General features: G+C 35.8%; 1 non-coding gene across 1 annotated transcript; it reads right to left on the bottom strand.

Moving 5' to 3' along the window:
• Positions 1-4,806: 4,806 nt before the first annotated feature.
• On the bottom strand, positions 4,807-4,878 carry TRNAC-GCA (transfer RNA cysteine (anticodon GCA)). The gene has a single exon. It is a non-coding gene; the product is annotated as a tRNA-Cys (tRNA).
• Positions 4,879-27,551: the final 22,673 nt, after the last annotated feature.

The following is a 27,551-nucleotide window of genomic DNA, read 5'->3' as shown; positions in this document are numbered from 1 at the left end:
TTGAATGAATGAGCCATTACTGTATAACTAAATACAAAAGAAGCATCATTTCCTGAAACACCTGATTCTTATACCTTAAAGAGAGAGAGTGCACAGATGCAGTGTTTATTCTGATTCATTAGCGTCTGGTGAAAAAAATAATACATAAATAGTATGTAGTGCTTGACCTGGAAAACAGGAACTTCATAGTAGATTTTTATATTCTCTTTGATAATAAACTTTGTTTTATCTTTGTACATTTAAACTCAATCTTCTGTCAATTATCATATGAGAAGTGCTTCTCTGAGATACATAAGTAGGAAGAAAAAATGAATAGCAAGTACATTACACCATACTTCACAAACCTCATGAGGTAAACTATAATTAGCCAAGGATTTTATTTAAAGTGTGTTTTTGTATGAGGTAACCATTCAAGCAGGACTTTTTGAATGCCCCCTGTCGAATACTCACCAGGTTGACTGCTTCCTCTCTATTTTGTCTGGCCTAAGATGTTAGCAGATGGAAAATGAGTGAGAAGAGTTTACGGATGTAGAGATCTCACTCAGATCTAGGCGACAATGAAACAGTGACTATCAATACTTTCTATTTTCTAAAGGCCAATAATAAAGAAACCAAAAATCTTAAAAAGTGCAAGATGAGACATGATATTTAGAGACATTTGGAGGAGCAATTATGTGTCCTTTGTCATTCTACTACGCCAGAGGAGTTGGGATCTGAGAATGAGATACTTCCTGTGCAAAACTGTGATTAAGTTCTCTCATTCCAGTACCTTGTTTCCCCAAATTGTAAAGGATGGATCTGATGGACTAACATTTAGTCATTTTATATTCAGAACAGAAAAATGTCATCCTGAATAACAACTCTCCGCTAATTTTTTTTAATAATTCTAAAGCATTTTACATGTAGTTTTTAAATAATGTGAGCTATGAATTACTTAACATTGAAATCAGCATCTTTTGGCTTTATACTTAAATGATGAAATAGGTTGTCATTGTGCTTTTCGTATCTAAAATAGATTACCTGATTTTATGAAACTTCAAGATAAAAGTATAAATATCACTGAGAATGATTTCACACACCTAAATGTGAATACAAATAAAATGACTGGAGATAATTCTCAACTTCTTTTTTAAAATATGCAACCCACTATGCCAAATATGACACCAGCATTTCACAACTCAAAAAGTGCATTAGACCTTTCAGGACAAGATGATGTACTTCCAAACTCATAGGCAGCAATCTTTTCAAACATCACCTCTGCAGCTACCTCATGAAGGCTTACATCATCCTGATTTCCTGCAGTCTGAACACTGTCATTGCAGGACTGTTCTGAAAGTAGCCTGAGGTGCCAAAGCGAAGAAAGACATGCTAGGCCTTTGCTATGTTTGGAGAGAATGAGGTTAATGTTTTACCTCAGCAATGAAGATCTGCAGGCTCGTGACATTGATACAGAGACTGTCAGGGAGAGGAAAGCAGTGCTGGGAATTACTTCTCCCCTTTTCCCTCTGTGAACAGTGAAAGGAATCTGTCTGAAGGGGTAAGACGATTTAGCTTGGAAACAGGATATAAGATTAAATTTCTTACTCTTTTACTCCCCTTTGCAGATTAAAACCCATCTACTACCTCTAAGGCAACAGCTTGTCTTTGAGATTCAATTCTTTATTTTCTCTGGGGAAACACAAACACTAACTTGATCTTTATTTAGCAGTAATCTCTAAAATGCAGCACAGCTACACGATTACAATGACTTTGTAACAGCTTTCTAAGGTTCCCTCAGCACCTACAGAGAATACTATAAATGCTGATATCAAACTGGTCAGGTTACTCTCATATCCCTTTATTTGTTCACACAGTAGCTCATTCAGTTCAGTCCGACTTTAGCATTTTCTTTCAGCAAGAATCAACTACCTGTCAGAAATGTAGGTATCTGGGAAAAGTGCATAGGTAATGTATGGTCCATAACTTTTCAGAGTTTAGTGCAGGGAAAAGGTAACCATGTGAACAAAAAATGGTAACATGACTCACAAGTAGAATGTTTAGAGTATGAAAAAATAGAGCCTAAGGCACAGATTTCTAAATCCTTAAATTCCATCCTTCATAGCTCACTTATGTTACATAAATGTGTGCATACAATTTTTATATTTATATGTGTGTATATATACACACACACACACACACACATATATATATATATGACAAAGTGAAAAAAATGCAAATAGTTTCTACTTGCACTTTACTGACTAGTATGTTTTTTGAGTAAAATCTCAAGATAGGTTCAGGTGGTGAACATTGGAAACTATAGAGACCATCTCTCTTGTGGGGTTAGTGTTTCCATTAGGCCAAAGAAACAAAGTAAGCTTTGGTTTATTTAAAAAAAAATTACACTTTGACTTTAGCCCTTTGTATTTCAACACACCATAAAAAAACATCTGTGCAGAAAGAACATACTATGTAGAAATAAAATGCAAAGCTGAGAGAGCCGAGAAGCTTTGCTCTTTCCTCGCACAGTGCTGGCTTCCAGTCACTGCCCTGGACTACAGGACAGAAGGATGGAGAACCAGCCCCAGTCTTGTGCACTTAGGCTTCATAGAAGGAAGGGTTTAGGTGACACAGAGTCAGGAGAGCAAGAGGCCAGGAGTGGGGATAGGGGTTGCTTGAATGGCTATGCCCATTTCACCAGCCTTCTAGGAACAAGAAAACACAAGTCATTTAAGATACCATTTGGAAGGCCAAGCATGGCACTTGCACAATTCACACTCCTACATACTCTGGAGTAGAATGAGGTAGGGAGAGAGGTGAGAGAGAGATAACAGAAAAAGATAAGTTCCCCTAAAAGCCCACAGGTTATAACAGAGAGATTTGCAAATCACTGTGATGATAGAGCAGAAAGGAATTATAAATTAACTTTGTGCATGGGGATCAAGAAGATTTCAACAAGGAAGGGGTATTTCATAATCGACCTTCCTAATACTTACTTCTAAAGATCTCCTGAAACAGCTCTCATTATCTCAACAATTGGATTCTGTTAACTAGAAACATCCCTATGAACCTACTTAGTAGTTGGTTTATCAGTTCATTTCAGTTCAGTAGTTAGTTGTGTCTGACTGTTTGCGACCCCATGGACTGCAGTATGCCAGGCTTCCCTGTCCATCAGCAACTCCTAGAGCTTACTCAAACTCATGCCCATTGAGTTGGTGATGCCATCCAATCATCTCATCCTCTTTCATCCCCTTTTCTTACCACCTTCAATCTTTCCCAGTATCAGGGTCTTTTACAATGAGTCAGTTCTTCGCATACTGTAGTGTATAATAATTTTGATTCTAAATGTGATTTTGCCCCTCCTACCATCTTGCTGAGGCTTCTCCTTTGCTCTTGGACTTGGGTATCTTTTTTGGTGGGATCCAACTTTCTCCTGTCAATGGTTGTTCAGCAGCCAGTTGTAATTTTGGAGTTCTTGCAGAAGTTAAGCACACGTTTCTACTCCCCCATCTTGTGTCTCTGAAGGGCTTTTCCCCCAGTCTCTATAATAACTTTTGCACTACTTTAATATACACTAATTTTGCAAACAGCTTTACTATTAATAAATAACTAAAGCCAGAGCAATTTGAACTGGAAAGTAGTGAATAATGTCACATAGCTGAAATGTGCTCTTTCCTTGAATCAATATTTTATTTATTTGCATCTTAATTAATCTCCCCACTATTGCTTAAGAATAGGTATGTATACTGCTACATAGAGTCCTAATAGTTACACAAAACTGCTTTGGAAATATGTTTAAATGCTATGATGGAACCACTAGATATACTTGCTTTTCTTCTACCTCTGATCCTGCCACCTGGATGCTTCTGTATATAAAGATGAAATTGGCACAGACAGAGGCTAGAATTGGAATCAGAAAATCTTAGTTTCAGCCTAACCTTTGTCCCTCTAGATTTAGAAATTGGATGAGTCATATAATTTCTCTGGGCTTGCTTATCCTTCACAAAGTTGTGATCATCAAATCAAAGAAAAGAAGATACTATTTTATAACCTCATAAGCTAATAATGTTGCTACTAGTGAAGAATTTGTAATATTGACCATTTCTTTACAAGAACTTTAAGAATTAAGAAGATATGTGAAAAACGGCATTATTTGAAATAGATGTTTTATATGTACTAGTTTTAAATCTGTCATAACATACTCACTTAATGTCTATTTTCATTTTTCACGTTTACTAAATAGCCATAGTCTTATAACCCAGTTCTAAGCAATGAAAAAAAAAGAAAGAAAAACATGTAAGAAAATTCATAGTGGTTGCAATTTGTTACAAATTGAAGTGAAACAGTTTCACATAGTGTAGCACTCATCTTGATTGTACTTTCACTTACTATTTTTACTGCATTTTTCTCACATACTTTTAATTTAATAGTTATTTTTAAGAGGAGAAAGATGTTTAAATAACTAGGAACACTGTATAAAAATTGGGCAAAAGATGACAAACTAGAAATAAGTATAGAACTGTAATTCTATGCTGTTATATTTATGATGATTTTTCAGCAAAAATTTTAAAATAAGATTTGTATTTTATTTTTGTGCAACTGAAGCATTTTCTGGACACAAATGTATAACTCTAAATATTAAAAAGTGTGATGTTGCTATATACCATCCATAATTTTTACAAAGTGAAAGAAAGTGAAGTTGCTTAGTCATGTCTGACACTTTGTGACCCCTTGGACTACCAGGGGTAGCCTACCAGGCTCCTCTGTCCATGGAATTTTCCAGGCAAGAGTACTGGAGTGGGTTGCCATTTCCTTCTCCAGGGGATCTTCCCAACCCAGGGATCGAACCTGGGTCTCCCGCATTGCAGGCAGATGCTTTACCATCTGAGCCACCAGGGAAGCTCTATAATTTTTAGAACAGACCTCTTATTTTATTAGTGTTTATAAACCAAATAAATGGACTTCTAGGCTATGCTTCCACATGTTAGGAGCTTGGGAGTCATGAATCCCTTCTAATAAAAGTAAAAAGCTGAACAGAATGAAACACAAACAACTCTTCTTGAATCCATAAGAGAAGGGAGAACACAGGGCAAACCACTGTCCCCATGGTTTAAGAGAGACAGGTGGATACTGGGAATCACAGCTTACTGGAGATGAGTGTAAACTTCTACAGGAACCAGTGCTGGCATAGGAAAACCTGAACTGTAATCAATGAATTTCTGGAGGTTTAGGGTAGACAACAGTGAGAGTTGAAAACTCCATGGGGATCTATTCAGAGAGAGGTTCCTACAGTTTGGGGGGATATACTACCAGGTTCTTAGAGTTAAATACAATACAAAAATCTCCTGAAGCATCCAACAGGAGTGGGAGAAAGGAACCATTTTGAAGTATGCCAGAACATTTTGTTCTCAACAAGAAGAAACTAAGTAACCAAAGCCTAACCTGTGGGGGTATTATCAGAGCATAATAGACATGTGGGAAGGGAAATACCCAACTCTGGCCCACTTTAGCCTTCCATGAGGGAGAAGGGAAGTTTCCATATTTCCATGTATAGCCTATTGTATTTAGCAGTCTGTCCCAACTAAGGGAGAAAGGAAAAATCGAGGGGCACTTGTGAAGTTCACAGTCCAAAGGCATACGCTCACTAAGAGATAGACCTAATTAGAGGACAGTAGAATGATTCCACCCCACACACACTTTATATCACTTTACTAAAGGCCTATTTAAGCAATTTGTTTTATCCAGGACATCATGTCCTGCTATCAAGAAAATCACAAGGCATACTAAGAGGCCTGAAACATAATTTGAAGAGACAAAGCTAGCACAGATGATCATTCCAATTAACTCTCTCATACAGAAGGTTGATGTGCACCTCACACAAGTGCATGCATGTTGCTCAAGCTAATCACACCCTCAGTATTCTTGAGTTAACATCTCTTTGAATAAAGTACTTGGTTCTCAACACAACTAGTTTTTCTTAGCCAGCTGTCATACATATAAAGCATCATAGGTATTTAGCCATTCTATTGAACTGCTGGGGCTGCTTGTAACAGTGTACCACAAACCAGCTGACTTACACAGTAGAAGTGTATTTCAAGTTCTGTAGGCTAGAAGTCTTGAGATCAATATGTACACAGGGCTGGTCTCTTCCATCTTTACCTCCTAGCTTCTGGTGGCTTGCTGACAAACTTTGTCATTCCTGGCTTGTAGGTATTAATGTTCCTTTCCATGGTCTTCCTGTATGTGTCTTTTTTCTTCATATGTCTTTCTTTTTATAAGGTTACCTCATATTGATTTAGGAACCTGCCCCACTCCAGTGTGACCTCACCTTAACAAATTGCATCTGAAATGACCATATTTCCAAATAAGATCTTATTCTGAGGTACTTTGGGCTAGGATTTCAATATATACATTTTAACAGAACACTGCTGCTGCTACTGCTAAGTCGCTTCAGTCGTGTCCGACTCTGTGCGAACCCGTAGGCGGCAGCCCACCCGGCTCCTCCATCCCTGGGATTCTCCTGGCAAGAACACTAGAGTGGGGTGCCATCTTAACATCAACTTGTCATTCTCCAATGCATTCTCCAATGCATGAAAGTGAAAGTGAAGTCACTCAGTCGTGTCCGACTCCCAGCGACCCCATGGACTGCAGCCCACCAGGCTCCTCCATCCATGGGATTCTCCAGGCAAGAGTACTGGAGTGGGGTGCCATTGCCTTCTCCATTAACAGAACACAGTTCAACTCATAACCATCATCTTAACATCAACTTGTCATTCAGCATCTATTAAAGATAGCAGAATGCATCTCAAATGTAAGTTAGTATTTGGGGCTTCCCTTGTGGCTCAGATAGTAAAGAATCAGTCTGTAATGCAGAAGATCTGGATTTGATCCCTGGATTGGAAATATCCCCTGGAGAAGACAGTGGTAACCCACTCCAGTATTCTTGCCTGAGAAATCCCGTGGACAGAAGATCCCGGCAGGCTACACTATTTTGCCTTACTTTCACTGAGTGTGTATATGTGTGTGTGTATGTATATACATTTATAATATGCATAAATAGAATGGAATATACAAAAGTATTATTTGAGTCTATTTCCTTTTGTAAGCTTTGTAAAATTGCTATTGCATCCTTTCAGTATCATTTCGTTTTCTAGAGGAAATGCCTCTTATCATGTACATAAACAATTAAAAAAATACATTTAAATGGGAATATCTACTCTAGTGCAATGCACTATGTAGTCACTACTAATAGACACACCTGTACTTCTCAGATTTTAATAACATATATGGCTGTTATATTAATACCTAAGATTTATTTGCTATATAATTATAGTAAAAGCTATCATTTCCCACATAGAAGTGCTCATTAATCAACACTTACCCTACTGCATTCCAGATATATTTACTCTGGAGCTCTTAAATACCTTAGTTATGAAAATTAGAATGTAGTAAGCTATAATTTTTTCCTGTGCTAATAAAGTCACTTGATGACTTGTCCTTCAGGACATATTTATTGCCAACAAAGAATATACCCAAATACCAACTCCTACTTATCCATAATACCAAAGTAAATTATTAATGGATAAAATTAAGACAAATGTTTAATCCACTGATGACAGAATTAGATTGTGATACTTGTTTCATTTTCAGGTACAGAGATATAAATGAAGTAAGAATGTGAATTTTTAAACTTTAAAATTGGTTTTCCGTATTAAAATTGTCTAAATATCCTACAAAATTCAGTTCAAGGTTCATCTGTTTACTCAGTCTATTGCCTGAGGGAGTGTGGAAGGAGAAAATTTATTTGAGAAGAAAATTAGATAATCACTGGAGGGAGTTGATTGAATGCTGACAAAGTGTCAGCAAGTTGCTTCTTTAATTTATGGTTTTAATCATAGAAAGTTGGCCAGAGCTAGGAAATGTGCACATACTTTAACCAATATGCCAAGATTCAAAGGTCTAAATTAAACTTTGCTCAACTAAAACATTAATACTATCTTCAAAGTGTTATTCATGTTTTTCATTCATTTATTCTTTTATTCATTCACCTGCTAAACAATTATTGAACATTTGCTATGTACAATGCTTTGGAGATCTTATTACTCCACAGATTATAATACAGTGGGAGGGAGTACCTAATAGGAGATTTGTTCTGAAGGACTTCAAGAAAGACTTTCCAGACAAAATTATATCTCTGCTAAGTCTAAAGAGATGAGTAGGAATTATCCCGGTAGAGTCAGCAAGGATAGGGGAGAAAATGTTGGATGAGATAGGAAACTGGATGTTTAAGGTAGAATAATCAACAAATATAAAGATCCAGAGCAAGCAAGAATATAGCACATTCTGATTTCAGCTGGCTGGCCTGTGGGTTGGGAGGTGGAACAAGATACAAGTAGCATTTCAGCCATAAAAGAAAAATTAGAATGTTTGATGACTGAAATAGGAAGCCAAGGAGGAGTTTTTATTTGTGAAATGTATAAGCAGATTGAAAAGTCAAAGTGTTAGTTGCTCAGTCACTAACTGTGGGGTTGACTGCAACCCCATAGACTGTAGCCCACGAGGCCCCCCTGTCCATGGAATTCTCAGGGAGGAATACTAGAGCAGACCACGCAAGAATACTGGAGCAGGTAGCCATTCCCTTCTCTAGGGAATCTTCCCAACCCAGGAATGGAACCTGGGTCTCTTGCATTGCAGGCAAATTCTTTTCCATCTGAGCCACCAGGGAAGCCCCAATAAGCAGATTGTTGTTGTTCAGTCACTCTGAATCCTTGCAGCCCCATGGACTGCAGCATGCCAGGCTTCCTTGTCCTTCACTCTCTCCCGGAATTTGCTCAGACTCATGCCCAATGAATCACTGATGTCATCCAACTATCTCATCCAACCTTCTCCTCCTGCCCTCAATCTTTCCCAGCATCAGGGTGTTTTCCAAAGAGTCTGCTTTTTGCATCAGGTGGCCAAAGCATTGGAGCTTCCGTCTCAGCACCAATCCTTCCAATTAATATTCAGGGTGATTTCCTTTAGGATTGACTGGTTTGATCTCCTTACTGTCCAAGGGACTCTCAAGAATCTTCTCCAGCACCACAGTTTGAATGCACCAGTTCTTGGGTGTTCAGCCTTCTTCATGGTGCAACTCTCACATCCATACATGACTACTGTAAAAACCATAGCCTGGACTATATGGACATTTGTTGACAAAGTAATGTCTCTGTTTTTATTATGCTGTCTAGGTTTGTTATAACTTTCTTCCAAAGAGAAAACATCTTTTAATTTCATGGCTACAGGCACTGTCCACAGTGATTCTGGAGTACAAAAAATAAGGTTTGTTACTATTTTCCCCCCATCTATTTGCCATGAAGTGATGTGACCAGATGTCACAATCTTATTTTTTTGAATGTTGAGTTTTAAGCCAGCTTTTTCACTCTCCTCTTTCACCTTCATCATGAGGTTCTTTTATTTCTCTTCACTTTCTGCTATTAGGGTGATGTCATCTGCATATCTCAGGTTGTTATTTCTATCAGCAATCTTGATTCTAGCTTGTGCTTCATCCAGCTGGACATTTTGCATGATGTTCTTTGCATATAAGTTAAATAAGCAGGGTGACAATAGACAGGTTTGACATGTTCCATGTCCAGTTCTAAATGTTGCTTCTTGTCCTGCATACAATAAGCAGATTAGCATTTTACAAAAATCACTCCAGCTCTAGAGTAATAAATGAATAGAATGGGGAAAATCCAAAGGCCAAAGACCATAAGGTTGTTCTGTAAAATATGAGGTGTTTTGAATAGGCTATGAATAACTAAGACAGAGGAATAGTAAAAGTTGTAAAAATATATACTGGCTATTGAATGTTTGTGCTGTTGATGTGAATAAGAAAAGAAAATTAAAATCAAGAAAGATATCGGGTTTGTGATTTTGAAAAGAAGTGATAATTCTATCTGAAGCAAGAATGACAAATCAGGTCAGAGCATACTTCGTATGATTTGTTATTTCAATTATATCGAGAATTGTTTTATAACTTAGCATATGATCTATTCTGGAATATGTCCCACTAGTACTTGAAAAGAATGCATGTCCTACAGTTGCTGAGTTGTGTATTCTATATATGTCAATGCTTTTCTGGTATTCTTGCTGATAATAATTCTAGTTTTCTTTGTCAGTTACTGAGAGTGGGGTGTTGAAATCTGCAATAATTACTATCAAATTTTTTCTTTCTCGTTTGTTTCATCCATTTTTGTTTCACATAGTTTGACACATTTTTTGGCTGTGTATACTTTTACAATTATTATATCATTACAATTATTATATCAATTATTAATGAATTGATTACTCAGCTATAAAAAAGAATGAAATAATGTCATTTGCAGCAACTTGGGTGAACCTAGAGATTATTAAATTTAGTGAAGTAGTTTGAGTAGGAAAAGACAAATATTATATGATACTACTTATATATGGATCTTTAAAAAATGATGCAGATGAATTTATTTACAAAACAGAAATTGACTTATAGACATAGAAAATAAGCTTATAATTCCCAAGTGGATAGCAGTGCATTGGATGGGGAGAGATAAATTAGGAGTTTGGGATTAAATAAAGAGGACCAACTATATAGCATAGGAAAGAGCTATATTCAATGTTATAATAACCTATAATGGGAAGGAATTTTAAAAACAATATATATATATATATATATAGCTATATCACTGGATCACTTTGCTATTCATCTGAAACTAACACAACATTGTAATAAACTATATTTTAAAAAATGGTTTTTAAAAAGTTACTCCCTAAGAATATTATGTCTATATATAGTATAATTATATTGTCTATATATAGTAATATGTGTATTTTGACTGATAATAATAAAGCCACTCTAGCCTTCTAAAATGTATCTGTTATTTGATATACATTTTCCCATATTTGGCTTTCAATCTCTTTGCACTTTGAATCTATTGCATGTCTTTTACAGATAGTATGTAGTTGACGCTTGCTTTTTTACCTAGTCTAATAATTTCTGCCTTTTGAGAACTTCATATTTAAGGTAACTATTTATATGGGTGGATTTTCATTTACAGTTTATTCTGTTCTCTGTTTTCTCTCTGTTTTGTTTCTTTTTTCTTGTTTACTGCCTTTATTTATGTTCTGTAATTATTTTAGTGTACCTTTCAAATTTCTATTCATTTTTTGTACTGTATTTTTAGTTACTTTTTGGTGGTTTCTCAAGGAATAAAAATATACATCTTTTCTTCACTGTGCACACACACAACATCGACCAGGAATATCCTTAGTCTAGCAATCACAGCATCCTCAGGCTAATACAGTCATTGATGTTCCCTGATCATTTGCATCTATATTGTCACTTCCAGTCATAGTGCCTCTGGGTGTGAGTATCATTTCCAAATCTAAACCTCTGGAGAAGGAAATGGCAATCCATTCCAGTATTCTTGCTGGTAAATCCCATGGTCAGAGGAGCCTGGCAGGCCACCATCTTTAGGGTCTCAAAAGAGTCAGACACAACAGTTACTAAACAACAACAGTCTCTTGACTGTGAAGATTGACTGCTCTGTCCTGGCTGAACTTCTGTCTGACTGAGCTGCGGATAGAGGGAACTTGAGAAGAATGGACCCGACAAGAATATCACAGACTACCAATGCTCTTATCTGCATTTAAGCAATTTTAAGAACAAATGTTTTTCATACAATTTGTAAGCCTTTGGTTGATATCTGGAATGATGAAAGGATTATCTTTTTAATTTTGTGTCTGTATTTTTTTGGGGGGTGAAAGGGATTATTGACCATCTCACTTACACATGGTGGAAAATCCCTTCCCAGTACCTTTGGATCATAATTTAGAAGACCTTGAATAATTCAGAGTAACTGAGGTTGTGTGTTGTAAAATGTTATGGACAGATATGGCTTTTCCAGAGGTAGAATATACAAGACAGCTCAATAAGGTAGTCACCTTTTTTTTATTTCCAGCAGCTTAGAAAGTTACCATTAAGTCTAACTTGGGATGAATTAGGCTTTGAAAATATTCCAAAGTACAATGACCTATTCTTTCAGTCACGGTATCATCACCATGTCAACATCAATGTCTAGAAGTGTTTTAACTTGGGCATGAATTTGGATGTTAGTTTCTGACACTGACTTGAGGAATGCCCCATACAATACTGGATGATAGCTAAAAAACAAAACAAAACAAACAAACAAAAAAAACATTGCTTTATTTCCTAAAAAACCTACTAAGATTTAATTAATCATTGGTTTGTCTCCAACAAGGTAATAATGAGAGAAATTAGGGAGGAGAAGTAGAATTTGAACCTGCAGTTTGTCTGTATCAGCATTTCAAAAGACACATTTACAGATAGAGAGTAAATGTATTGACAAGGGCAGCAAGTTCAGTTAGTCCTGAAAATGAAGATGAATATTTCCTGGGTAAATAGACTTATTTCATACATATATATTTAATAGTTATTTACTGATATCTAATTTATCAGGCATTACGTAAGTGTTAAAAGGTCTGAAAAAGAGTATGAAATAGTCTCAACCTTCATGGGCTTTACAGGAAAAAGAAAAGGCCTACGTAAATCTGTTGTTGCAATTATTTTGTGGATGAAGCTATAATAAAAATCTATCAGAGTTTTATGAGGTAATACAAAGGAAAGGTGAACAATTATACCTGGGGCAAGAGCAGATGTGTAGATGGTCAGCAAGAACTCACAAAATTATATATTGTAAAAGGATTTTCTCTGCTCATATTGAGCAAGGAAGCAAAATTTTCTTCACAGAGCCCAATCACAGAAGACATGGTCACCACTATTAATTATGAATTAGCTATTGATGAAATGTTTTGCTTTTTCCTATAGCAGTACCTATTGATTGAAGATACACAAACTATGTTTTCACTTATGTCCCTTCATCTTTCAATTCTATTTATTTTATTTATGGAAAGAAAATAACTTTTTTTCCTCAATTTGCTTTTTTTGATTCTTTAGTCCAGCTTCTAATATGTTCCCACATGTCTGTGTCACTTACAGTGATACAGCTTACCATTTTATCAAGCATTTAGAAATGAGATAATCCATTTACAAGCCAAGTATCAGTGAATTTCAAGGACATTTTATGACCATTGAAACCATTTGAAGTTATCAAAACTGTTTATAACACTCTGACATGTCCAGTGTTGAACACCCTCTTCTTAAAAGGCAACAGTACTTCAAATTGTGATATTTGATATTCCACTCATTCAATATTGTTTTCTTTACATTTTCCTCTAGTTCTTTATATTAGTCAGTTACACCATCCAAAGAGATGAAATTTTGCCATTGTTACCAAGATTGATGCAAATCATTTTACTTTAAGCATAATATTAGGTGATGCAAAACATCTTAGAATTTTTTAGCTAGTTTTCTTTTAAAAGTTCTTGTATATTTCAGATTTGATGAAGCTGTATACCTCCAGAGGGTTTTCTGTACTCAATTTGATACCAAGTAATCATGACCAGGAAAGCTTGTTTGACCCAGCAAAGATAGAGATGTGTTAATGTTTCAAGGAAAGGTAAACATAGTAAATCTGGAATAGTTACACCTTCAACAGGAATTACAATTAGCACTGATACAAACTAAGCTTAATGTGGTGACATAAACCATTCAAGTGCAAACCATCACTGAAAAAAATAAGGTGACATTTAGCTGGTGAGCATGAATCAATGAGCTGTGAAAATCAATTAACCAGAAATAGCCTTTTCCAAAGAAATGAAAGAGATACAAATGAATCATACTTTAACCTTTAACCTATGTTTATTGAATTATACCTGCTAGCAGTACTCAAAATTTTTCATGCCCTTTCTTTAAATGCCATTTCTTGAGAATTAAATATGCATGGACACAATCTCTCTCTCCACACACACACACACACAGACACACACACACACACAAAAGTGTACTCACACCCAACTCATGTGTCTATAACAGTCTTTGTCCACTCAAAATTATCTTCAATCATGACTTTATATATGGACAAAATTTTGCTCTAAGTTTTTACTCATCAAGATGAGCATTTGGATACTTTTGCACTTTTAAAGTTAATGCAAATATGTTTATTAATAAGCTATCCTATGTCTAATACTGCCTTGACTTTACAGAAATTATAAAACGAAGCAAAAAAAGAATCCAAGTCACTGTACTTTCTCCCTCATTTACTTTGTTCTTCCTCCTTCCCACCTATTCTGCAATACATTTATTTTTCTTACATCTTCTCTAATTTTTACTTCTCTCCTTCCTTCTGAGAATAAAATTATTATAAGGAGGCATAAATTCTCATTGAGGAGATACTCAAGAAGATTTTGTTACTTATTTTATGTGTAATGTTGTATCCACAGAAGTATGATGGCCAAAAATGAATAGGTACATGAAATTATCCTTAGCAAAAAGAATTTGAATTTAGCTATTAGGAACTGATAAATGAAAACAAATTTAAAAGCATATATACTGTTTATAGGATTATTTTATATAAATTGTTAACTTTCAAATTTTTTTAGATTTTTAAGCCCAAAGAGTTGTTTAAGAAACAGTCATTACAATATAGAAGCCAAATATTAAATCGTGGAGATCTCAAGGATGTAAAAGCTTTCATTCAGGAGCTAAGTAATGGCTCAGTGATATAGTTATTACTGACATGGGGAGGGAGGAGGGAGGAGGGTCCAGGATGGGGAACACATGTATACCTAAAAATATAGAAAAAAAAAAAAAAAAAAAGAAAATGTGTAATCAAATTCTTCCAATTCAGAAAAGTTACTTTCCTTGAGATATTTTACCATGTTATTTATAAATTCTTAATCATAAGCATCAGGTTCAGTTAGCCATTAATTGCAAGGCAAAGAATATACATCTACAATATCTTACCATCATGGCTACTTTCTGATCTCAAACTTGTAGTTGGCTGCTGTAGGGCTGATCATTTCAGGGTATCAATGGCCCAAAGTCATCCAGAGAGACAAGAGACTGATTTTCTCCTCCTCTTATTCTTTTTTTTTCTTCTTCTTCTTCATTATTTTCTTGTTGATTTCATCTTATTCCTTAATTAGGGAAATAATTTTTTCCAAGAAAACCCACTGCATACATGACCTAATTTATTTTTTTATTTGTCATACTGTGTTTGGCACAGTATTGTTTGGTTTCTTCAAACAATAAAACTAAGATGCTACCAGAATATAAGGAAGGAATGGACACTGAGTTGGCAAATAACAGTGCCTGCCATTGCATCCTTTATATTAAAGAAAAACAAATTTGCTTTTAAAATATGTTGTAGTAATAAAGAGCAACTGATACTTAGTTACACTAGAGTGGTGATGCTTATCTCATAAAATATGAAGGCTCATGTGATCTGTCAGGAAGAATGTGAGATAGAAGCATGATTATATTCTAATCCTTAAACTTAATAGATGTTTGACCTAGTAAGCTGAGACATGGCTTTCTTATCTATAAAATGGAGAAAGGATGAGGATATATGTGACTATTATAAGATATGCACAGAAATGTAGAGAGAAAATGAAGGGATTACTTTTCTAATGAAACACTTGGGAATTTTGAACAGATGGAAAAACATATAATATAATTCTCTATTTTGATCACTGAGTATTAAGTAAAAAAAATATGAGTCACTCAGTTGTGTCTTATTATCTTATATAAAGGTGTGCTAAAGTGATGTTTTTAATGATACCAAGAATGTTCTCACCAGGAAATGAATTATTTTTTAAATGTTCAACTAAGAAAATTAAATACATTGGATCATGTTCATAATGCTATTTTAATGAAATGGAAGTTAGAGTAGAGGCACAAATAATATATTTATATAAAAATCAGTCAGTTCAGTTCAGTTCAGTCGCTCAGTCGTGTCCAACTGTTTGCAACCCCATGAATCACAGCACGCTAGGCCTCCCTGTCCATCACCAGCTCCTGGAGTCCATCCAAACCCATATCCATTGAGTCGGTGATGCCATCCAGCCATCTCATCCTCTGTCGTCCCCTTCTCCTCCTGCCCCAAATCCCTCCCAGCATCAGAGTCTTTTCCAATGAGTCAACTCTTCGCATGAGGTGGCCAAAGAACTGGAGTCTCAGTTTTAGCATCATTCCTTCCAAAGAACACCCAGGGCTGATCTCCTTCAGAATGGACTGGTTGGATCTCCTTGCAGTCCAAGGGACTCTCAAGAGTCTTCTCCAACACCACAGTTCAAAAGCATCAATTCTTCGGCACTCAGCTTTCATCACAGTCCAACTCTCACATCCATACATGACCACAGGAAAAACCATAGCCTTGACTAGACGGACCTTTGTTGGCAAAGTAATGTCTCTGCTTTTCAATATGCTACCCAGGTTGGTCATAACTTTCCTTCCAAGGAGTAAGCGACTTTTAACTTCATGGCTGCAGTCACCATCTGCAGTGATTTAAGAACATTTTCAGGGGTAACTTTTTTTGCCATTTTGACATGAACTTAGGGTAAGCTAACACTAATAATGCCAAGATATTTTCTTGTAAAAAGCCATTTTTATTTTGACTTGAAGAAATTTAACATTGCAAACATATTTCAAATTGCAAGCACTCCTTTTGGTTTCGGACAGTGCTACTATTTTCATTTTTTAGAGTTTCAGTAAGCAGATATAGTTCAAAGTTACATTATCTTTCTAAGCTCTTACTGCTTGAAAAATTCTAATTATATCTCAAAAATAAGATATTGTATTGCTAGGAAGCAATACATTCTCACACTGTGGTTATCAGGAGAACATTCACTTTGTTTGAAATGCTTCTGTCTTTTCAGTGCACAGAATACTGCCTAAGGGTTTTTCACATTCTTTTTTCAGGTGAAGTTCAGATGCACTTATTCTAACATTTAATGATGCAGAGTACTTGTGAGTAGATGTGTAATTCACATTCTGGTAATTCAAACACTAAAATGTCTTGGAGTGTGAAAAAAAAAAAAAGCCTTCCAATTTGGTCCTTTGAGTGCAAGATTGGCAATAATAAAGTTGAGTCTACTGAGTTTTGTATAGTATAAGATTTGTTTTCTTTTCAAAGCTATTTCACATACTATTTATTAATAGTATTATCACCATTGTCAATAATATTAAATTTAACAATATTAATGAAACATTTACACCATTGGAATTTGATTGTAAGGAAACATAACAATGTACAAGTATGCTCAGGTATGTGTATTTTATATACATACATGCACAAAATAATAACTCATAGGAAACTACTCATTTGCTAACAGTTTAGCTGCTTTTTGTGGTTGGCTGAATGTGATCTAGTAACTCCTATCATGGTATTTAATGGCCTACCAATTCTGTTTAGACTAGTAATTGATTCAGTTTGGGTATTGATTAAGTCTCTTATTTTTTTGTATTAAAAATAGTTTTATATGACAAGGAATCTTATTATCCCAATATTCATCCACTAAGGCTGCTACTGCTCCTCTGCCAGTTCCACCTCCTCTTCATCATCATCCTTTATTTCTCTTTAAATCCAGTTGAGTTGTTAAGTTTCCAAGGGGTTAGTCTATAAATTGAGCATAACTAAAAAGTGAAAGTGAAAGTGAAGTTGCTCAGTCGTTTCCGACTCTTCGCGACCCCATGGACTGTAGCCTACCAAGGCTTTCACTTGTCCCGATCCTTATTTTCAGTCTCCAGCCTAACTCAGTACTGATTCCTGGTAGTTCCAAGAGGAACATTCTTTTACCTTCTTGACTATAATTGCTTATTCAACCAACACTATTCTTGTCCAGTTTTTTTTTTTTTTTTTTTTTTGTTTGGTAAGTGGGTGTGTCTAATACCAAATGATACATCATGACCCACAAAACTTTTTTAAAAGTATAGGAAGTGAAAGTGAAGTTGCTCAATCGTGTCCAACTCTTTGCGACCCCGTGGACTGTAGCCTACCAGGCTCCTCCGTCCATGGGATTCCCTAGGCAAGAGTACTGGAGTTGGTTGCCATCTCCTTCTCCACAGGATCTTCCCAACCCAGGGATCGAACCCAGGTCTCCCGCATTGGAGGCAGACGCTTTAACGTCTGAGCCACCAGGGAAGCCTCAAGTAGAGATACCTACAATATACTTAGTGCTTGGGGCTCATTTTTCCCAGTTATGTCAGGCAGAGCATATAGTTTACTTATAGAATTATAGAATGATGAGGTTGACTTAGGAAGAACTGGAATTTACTCATCATCTAGGATTTTGTTGGGGTGGAATGTAGTAACAAAGTATAGTCAACTGAGTAAGGGAAATCTCTACTCTAGAATAAAAGAAATCACAAATTGAAGTAGTTATATCCTAGGGAGAGCCTAGATGTTTGATAAACTAGATTACCAATAACACCCCAGAAAGTGCACCAAAGATAACGTTTGATTTTACACACCAAAGCACATGGTGAAAATCTGTTCGGTAACACCTTATAAGAATAGGATATTCGCCTTAGATACAGGCAATAATGTAGGAGTTCAGTGATCAAATCATAGAATAGATTTGCAAATCACAGAGTAGATTTGCAGCAATCTCTTCAGAGGATTATCAACAAGAAAAATAGACATTTCAACTGTGCCTTTAGATTCTCAATCAGGTTGATGGAAACTAATAGCCTCAGGTCATTCACCTTAAAACCTAAATAAAGAAAGGAACATTCAGCAAACCAAAGGTATAGAATTGGTATAGAATTTAAAGACCCAAGAGAGAATTTTCTATAACAGGTTGACCTGGGGTACCCTCTAATGCATGTTAATGAAGTCTCCTTTATGTACAGTTGGGAAGGTCCCCTGGAGGAGGAAATGGCAACCCACTCCAGTATTTTTGCCTAGAGAATCCAATGGACAGAGGAGCCTGGTGGGCTACACTCTGTGGGGTCACAAAAAATCAGACACAACTGACTAATATTTTTGTACTTAATACTCAGTGATCAAAATAGAGAATTATATTACATCTCTATTGGATAGACTTAAACAGAAATAAACAATAAGCTCTTGAATTGAGAATTTTTAAGAAAACTTGCCTTTTCATACTGATCATTGGGATATCAAGGCAAGAATACTGGAATAACTTGCCATTCCCTTCTCCAGTGGTCTATGTTTTGTCAGAACTCTCCACATGACCTGTCCATCTTGGGTGGCTCTGCACATCATGGCTCATAGCTTCACTGAGTTACACAAGGCTATGATCAATGTTATCATTTTGATTACCTTTCTGTGATTGTGGTTTTCATTCTGGAGGCTGCTTGCTTCTTCTGTCTGTCCTCCTCTTGATGAGAGTGAAAGAGGAGACTGAAACAGGTGACTTGAAATTCAGCACTCCAAAAACTAAGGTCATGACATCAACTCCCATAACTTCATAGCAAATAGATGAGGAAACGGTGGAAATGAAAAGCTATGACAATGTAGCTTTTACTTAGACAATGTATTAAATTAGTATTTAATTTATGCATTAATGTATTAAACTTAGACAATGTATTAAAAAGCAGAAACATCACTTTTCCAATATAGCTCTATCTAGTCAAAGCTATGATTTTTCCAATAGTCATATATGGATGTGAGAGTTAAACCATAAAGAAGGCTGAAAGCCAGAGAATTGATGCTTCCAAATTGTGGTGCTAATGAAGACTCTTGGGAGTCCCTTGGACAGCAATGCGATCAAACCAATCAATTCTAAATGAAATCAACCCTGAATATTCATTGGAAAGACTGATGCTGAACTGAACGTCCAATACTTTGGCCACCTGATGTGAAGAGCTGACTAATTGGAAAAGACTCTGATGCTGGGAAAGATTGAAGGCAGGAGAAGCGGACCATAGAGGATGAGATGGTTGGATGGCATCACTGACTCCATGGACATGAGTTTGAGCAAGCTCCAGATGTTGTGATGGACAGGGAAGCCTGGAGTACTGCAGTCCATGGGGTCGCAAAGAGTCAGACACAACTTTTCAACTGAGCATCAATAACAACAACAGCAAGTCCTGCAAGTGGACTATTAGGTCAGCTGTAAGTAAGCTGTGGGCATGAAGGTATTTAATGGCTGTGCAGGAACTGGAAAATGCAGACTCTGGGGTAATGTTATGATGAGCTGCAAATAGGTCATTTGGGATTAATATTTTTTTAACATGAGGTTAGAACTTTTCTGTATCTCTAAAGCAGTAAGGGTAGATATTTACCTTTAAGATTCACTAAGTGTACTTTCTTTTGATGCCTAGATATCACTTATCCTTTCCTCCTCTTTTATAGTATCTACATAATTAGGTCATCTGTGATAACAGAGCCCAGATTCATGTGGTCATGGATATTTTATTGTAAATCCTTTGGTAATCTTAGTTTCTGGTAGATGCAAAGCCAACTTGGAGTAGGGAAATCAAATGGTAATCTTAGTTTCAAACAGTGTTCAGAAGAGATTATTAGAGCAACTATAAACAAGGTTTATGTTAAATGTAAGAATGTGATTACAATGCCTGATACATAGGAAGCTCTATTTAAATGTTAACTATGACTGATAGTTAACTATGACTGATAGTTTGAATATATGCCACATATGATAAAACCAAATCATTTTGCTAGCATAATGATAAATTGGCATGACAGAAAATCAAGGTATCTTAATTTCATTAATTAAAAATGTTTAACAAATGAAATATTAAATTCTTGGTAAATAAAAGACTTGATATTGTAAATTTTCCTTTGTAAAATCCTTATAAAACTAACAAAAAGAGTCATTTAATTTCTAGCTGAAGGAAAAACATTTATTTATTACTAACAATTTAGAAATATACTCTATTATGTATACTATATAAAATCCAACCAGAATATATTTTACAGTTTTTTCTTGGTTTTTTAAAAATTAATTTTATATATATATAATTTTTAAAATTAATTATTATAGACTTGATTTCAATTGAAATTGACATAAAAATTATAAGCATCTACTTAGCATTTATAATAATTTGTATCATCCTTCACAGAATTATGTTGCTTGGTGAATGTCAGACTCTGTTGGGGGATGTGGTGTGAAGAAGCCAAAATAGCTTCCTGACCTTGTTTGCTTCTTATGCTAATTGTTGCTACAGAAAGAGCAAAAATGGGAAAAAGAATTGTGAAGTAGAGTCATGAACGTGGTTTGAAATAGGTAGAATAAAATAATAACAATTTAGGTAAGATTGTTGGAGAAGAGCCATCTGAGGTGATATCATTAAACTAAGACCAAAATAGAGTTAAATATGTTAAAAAGAGAGGGGGGAAAATCTAGCTGAAAAGAAACCATGTACAAATATACTGAACATATATAAAAAAAAAGATAGTTGTTTGTGAAACTGAAATTTAGATACTCTGATGCAGAGATTGTCAAGTCAGGAAGTGAGAAGGCATCTAAGATTATTAACCTACTTGCAAGCTGACAAATTAGTCTTCCAGAGTGTATAGGTACAGCAGAAGACACAAGACTCCTGGGTCTGAGACAGACAGCTTTATCACCCACAGCAGTAACAGGAGCCAGAATAAGTGTCAGTTCCCTAAGTGTCAGTTCCAACCAAGCAATGTGCTAAGGGTCAAATGTTCCCTGTACTCAGCGAGTTGTGCCACAGGAAAGGAATATTAGAGTATCAGAAAGAATATTACAAAGCTCAACATTGTTTAGGGATTGCTGGTGAATTTGTTTATCCCCACATTCTGGAGAGAGACATTATTAATCTGGAATATTATAAAAATCAGCTGTAAGGGAATGAGATATATCTGTCTTTACTATCTATGGCTGCCTGCTATGCACATATTCTTAACAAGAATGTACAGCAGAAGTTAGTAATTAATGCCTTTGAAGATGTGCAATAATAAACTGGCACACTCTGGGAGCTGGCTCAAACTCATATCCCTTGAGTTGATGATACTATCCAACCATCTCATCCTCTGTCATCCCCTTCTCCTCCTGCCTTCAATCTTTCCCAGTATCAGGGTCTTTTCCAGGGAGTCAGTTCTTCGCATCAGGTGGGCAAAGTATTAGAGCTTCAGCTTCAGCATCAGTCCTTCCAATGAATATTCAAGATAGATTTCCTTTAGGATTGACTGGTTTGATATCCTTGCCATATCATCCAAGGGACTCTCAAGAGTCTTTTCCAACAACACAGTTCAAAAGCATCAATTTTTCGGTGCTCAGTAGTTTATAGGCCATGGAAATGAGCTAGGATTTTTTTTTCTGGTTGCATTGAGAAGCCATTGAAGCAATTTGTTCTAAAATGCGTGAGTCATATTCTAATTTATATCGATAGTAACTTCTGCCTTTGTTCAAATAATCAATTGGAGAGAAGCAACAAAGAGGCAAGGAGATTAGTTAAGATGCAATTGATTCAGACACATATGCAATGATAGTAACAAAACTAAAATGGTAGAAATATATATATATATAGAGAGAGAGAGAGAGAGACGGAAGAGCCTGGTAGGCTGCAGTCCATGGGGTCACTAAGAGTTGGACATGACTGAGCGACTTTACTTTCACTCCTCACTTTCATGCATTGGAGAAGGAAATGGCAACCCACTCCAGTGTTCTTGCCTTGAGACTCCCAGGGATGGGGGAGCCTGGTGGGCTGCTGTCTGTGGGGTTGCATAGAGTCGGACACAACTGAAGCGACTTAACAGCAGCATATATAACAAACAAACAAGGATGTATTTTTAAGATTAAATTTGGTGTAAATTGATAAATTTTTCATGAATTGAACACGGGGTGGAGGAAGAATAGAAAAAGTATGAAACACAAGAAAGAATATATTTGTGCATGAAAAACTGGTTGGATAAAGATTTTTTTGATGAAACAATGCAGAATGGAACTTTGAGAGTAATTTGAGGGTAAAAGAGTTCTGTAGCTATCTAAATGCTGGTATTTTGTTAGATATCAAAGTGGAGACAAGTAAATACAATTACATATTTAATATGGATGTTAGAAAGTTTTTTAATTTGTCAATCATCAGCCATAAGGATATATAGAAGTCCATAAGAAAATGACCTAATAGGAAGAGAGTGAGAGCCTGAAAGAGAGAGAGGAGGAAGACAAAGAACAAGGAGTTCAGCAAAATCAAGAAGACATACAGATGGCTAACAAACACATGAAAAGATGCTCAACATCACTCATTATCACACCAGTCAGAATGGCTGTGATCCAAAAGTCTACAAATAATAAATGTTGGAGAGGGTGTGGAGAAAAGGGAACCCTCTTACACTGTTGATGGGAATGCAAACTAGTACAGCCACTATGGAGAACAGTGTGGAGATTCCTTAAAAAACTGGAAATAGAACTGCCTTATGATCCAGCAATCCCACTGCTGGGCATACACACTGAGGAAACCAGAAGGGAAAGAGACACGTGTACCCCAATATTCATTGCAGCACTGTTTATAATAGCCAGGACATGGAAGCAACCTAGATGTCCATCAGCAGATGAATGGATAAGAAAGCTGTGGTACATATACACGATGGAGTATTACTCAGCCATTAAAAAGAATTCATTTGAATCAGTTCTAATGAGGTGGATGAAACTGGAGCCTATTATACAGAGTGAAGTAAGCCAGAAGGAAAAACACCAATACAGTATACTAATGCATATATATGGAATTTAGAAAGATGATAACAATAACCTTGTGTACGAGACAGCAAAAGAGACACTGATGGAACAGTCTTATGGACTCTGTGGGAGAGGGAGAGGGTGGGAAGATTGGGAGAATGGCACTGAAACATGTAAAATATCATGTATGAAACGAGATGCCAGTCCAGGTTCAATGCACAATACTGGATGCTTGGGGCTAGTGCACTGGGACGACCCAGAGGGATGGTATGGGGAGGGAGGAGGGAGGAGGGTTCAGGATGGGAGCACATGTATACCTGTGATGGATTCATTTTGATATTTGCAAAACTAATACAATTATGTAAAGTTTAAAAATAAAATAAAATTAAAAAATAAAAAAAAAAAAAGAATATTAAATATTTTGTAGAAAAAAGTAATAAATCAGGGAAAGGAGAAAATAAGAAAAATACTTCCAGCAAGGTCAAGAGATAATAGTGCCAAGAAGAAGCAGTATTTACTATAATAAGTAAGCAATACTTACTCTAATAATAGCTCCTGAATGACCAAATGAAATAAGGACAGAGAAAAGCATGATTGATGATTTTGACAAGAGTTGTTTCTATAAAATAAGAGTGGACAGTTATTTCTTCTAGGAGTTTGCAGTTAAGAGAGGAAAGAAAAGCCAAAGTAATTGTGTAGTATAACAAATTACTATGTAATATGAAAGAAAGAGAGATATAGTCAAACTGAAGATGTTAATGTAGGATTCCCATAAAAAGAGCTTTCGGTTTTGTCACATATTTTTTCCTGTAATCGTGTGGTTATATGAATATTTGTTCTAATGGAATGGACTAAAAAAATACTTTAATACTAGGCTTCTCACATATGTGTTGTATTTTAACAATCCCTACTGATGGTCTCCCTAAAAATATCCCCTGGCACAATACCTGTGTGATTTAGAACAAAGTATATACAGCATCTACAAACTTGTTGTTTTGGAAAAACATCTTTGAAATATGTCAGAGTTTGCTGAAATTAATAAAAAGTTTGAGATCTAGTTAGTGTCTTACTGATTAGATTTAGTATATAGTCCTTTGAAACAATTATTTAACATGATAAAAAGTGTTGAGTTTCAGTTTTGTATTTTCATATATATATCCTCTTATTAAATTGTAAGATTTGCAGAGTGGAAGCATGGCTTTTTATCCTTATAATGCAAGTAGAGTATCCAGAGCTTCTGACATAATAAAAACTCGGAGAAGGCAATGGCACCCCACTCCAGTACTCTTGCCTGGAAAATCCCATGGACAGAGGAGCCTGGTGGACTGCAGTCCATGGGGTCACTGGGAGTTGGACACGACTGAGCTACTTCACTTTCACTTTTCACTTTCATGCATTGGAGAAGGCAATGGCAACCCACTCCGGTGTTCTTGCCTGGAGAATCCCAGGGATGGAGGAGCCTGGTAGGCTGCCGTCTCTGGGGTCACACAGAGCTGGATACAACTGAAGCGACTTAGCAGCAGCAGCAGCAGCAGTAACTACTTAGAGCTAAAGAGATGAATGGCAAGCTGACAGTGACATTTTAAATGGATAGTAAAAGAGTGGTATGATTATAAATCAAAGGTATAGAGGTAAAGAGAAAGATAATTTTCCACTTAGAAAGAGCACTTTGAGGAAAGGCTTAGGAGTGAAAAATTACAAAACATTTTATGCAAAAATTATGGTGGCTGGAAGTAGAAGTACATAAAGAAGAGAAAATGTGGTTCCAGTTAATCTGGGACACATTGTAGAAACCAAATCAAAACTTTGGTAAGTAGAATGCACTGAACAGATTTAGTTTTAGGTCTATTTCAGCAGTAGTTGGGAAACTCATGGTGAGTGACTAAAGATTTAACCCTAGGACACCAAGGGAATACAGCTTATTTGGGGAGTGGGGGAAGTAGTATGTTTTAGTTTAGTTAGCTTCAAGTTTGAGATTCAGCTGATTTATTTATATGTGTGTGTAGTCACTCAGTTGTGTCTGACTCTTTGTGACCCCATGGACTGTAACCTGCCAGGCTTCTCTGTCCATGGGATTTTCCAAGCAAGAATTCTGGAGTGGATTGCTATGTCCTCCTCCAGGGGATCTTCCCAACCTAGGGAATGAACCCATGTCTCTCACATCTCCAGTGTCTCCTGCATTGCAGGTGGATTCTTTGAGGAAGTCCATTTATATAATGTCTATTAGTAATTCCAAAATGTGAATGTGGAGCTTGGGAAAGATATTGTGAGGTCAATTTGATTAACATGATCATATAGTACTGCTGAAGTAGGCTTCCTGGGTGGTGCAGCAGTAAAGAACCTGCCTGCCAATGCAGGAGACACAGGTTCAATCCTTGGGTCAGTATGATCCCCTGGAGAAGGAAAAGGCAATCCACTGCAGTATTCTTGTCTGGGAAATTCCACAGATAGAGGAACATGGTGGACTTCAGTCCATGAGGTTGCAGAGTTGGGAGTGACTGAGATGCACATGCACACGTAGATGATACTGCTAAGTATTCTAGAATTTGATGCACCTAAAAACATAAATAATTATTTATTTGAAAATCACTTAAACCAACAATTAGGTATCAGTCATTATCACAGACATTGAAGATATAAATATGAGTATGGTTAGGAGTTTCTTCATAAGGAATTTGAAGGGTTCAAGCTTAAAGACTCACATATGCACATATACACACACACACTAAAACAATATACCCATTTCAAATTTTACACATAGAGATGAGAATTGTATAGGATATTTCCGTTTATAGAACTAATTAAAATTTTAAAATGTAACATATAAAAGGATATGATATAAAACTATTAAAGGAAAAGGAAAATATGAAAATGTGGAAAGTAAGATGTTTACTGACTGTAGCACTGAAATTTGTGACATGGGGTTGGTTTTCTCCACTAATTTGTTTTCACATCTTTGGTAGAGTAGAACCACATTACCACTATCATCTTCTCACAGTTTTGAATAGCTTCAGTATTATTTCTGGTGTCTGAGAGAGTTTCCCAGGCTGGAATATTTTTTAGCTTTTTCATAGGGAGCAGATCAACAAATTGTCACTATCATTGGCTAAAGGTTGCTCTTTAATCATATTAAGTGACTGAAAGCATATCTGAAGGTCATTTGCAATGTCCTGAGCATAACATGCTCCTTTAAGAGGTCAAAAAACATTTGATTTTTCAAATGAACTAATCTTTTAAATGTTCATTTCTAATGGAGCTAAGCTCATTATAATTAATGTAACCACACTAGTTGAATTGATTATAAAGAAAAAGAATCTTGACTTATGTCTAATGTTTTGAGTCTGGTATTGCATATTTGTTTTCTGAATTGATAATGGGGTAATTCAATTAACCTTTTACACATGATATGTGTTGGTATAAGCAATTTGTTTTTGCCATCTGTTTCACTTTAAACGATCAAATTCAGTGATGATATTACATCAAATGGGAAGGATTTGAATATCTTAGACAGCTGCTTATATTTTTAATGTTTATAATAATTCTTCCTATGATCTTAAGTGTGTAAAATCTTTGTAGATGTATTATTTAATGATGGCACAATTTCAGATTATATGTTAGAATGTAAACATGTTAGAATTACATGTTAGAATGCGTATTTTAAATACCGCAAGATAAATTTCCTCTTAAGATCTACTGAATTCCTATTCTAGAGATTACCTTGAAAATGATTTGCACTTTTTTTATGTAACTGTTTAGTTGGAGCATAATAGCCTGTATTGATGGGATGCATGTGTGTGAGTGTAAATATCTGAGTATAAAAAGTTAAGACATGTTTCATTCTTGTTAGTGTGTTTGTTTATCAATATTACTACACTAATTACATTGTCATTAATTTTGTATTAGTGAATATTATTTTACTAAAGTGAAGTGACTAAAATTCCCATCCACTGATCCAGAGAAAACTAAATAGTAAAAAACACTTTTGGCACAATGCTTATAAGACATAT

The sequence above is a fragment of the Bos mutus genome, chromosome 4 (assembly GCF_027580195.1).
Source record: "Bos mutus isolate GX-2022 chromosome 4, NWIPB_WYAK_1.1, whole genome shotgun sequence".
Classification (NCBI taxonomy): domain Eukaryota; kingdom Metazoa; phylum Chordata; class Mammalia; order Artiodactyla; family Bovidae; genus Bos; species Bos mutus.
The sequence above is the reverse complement of the archived record's forward strand: the minus strand, read 5'-3'. Positions and strand labels throughout refer to the sequence as shown.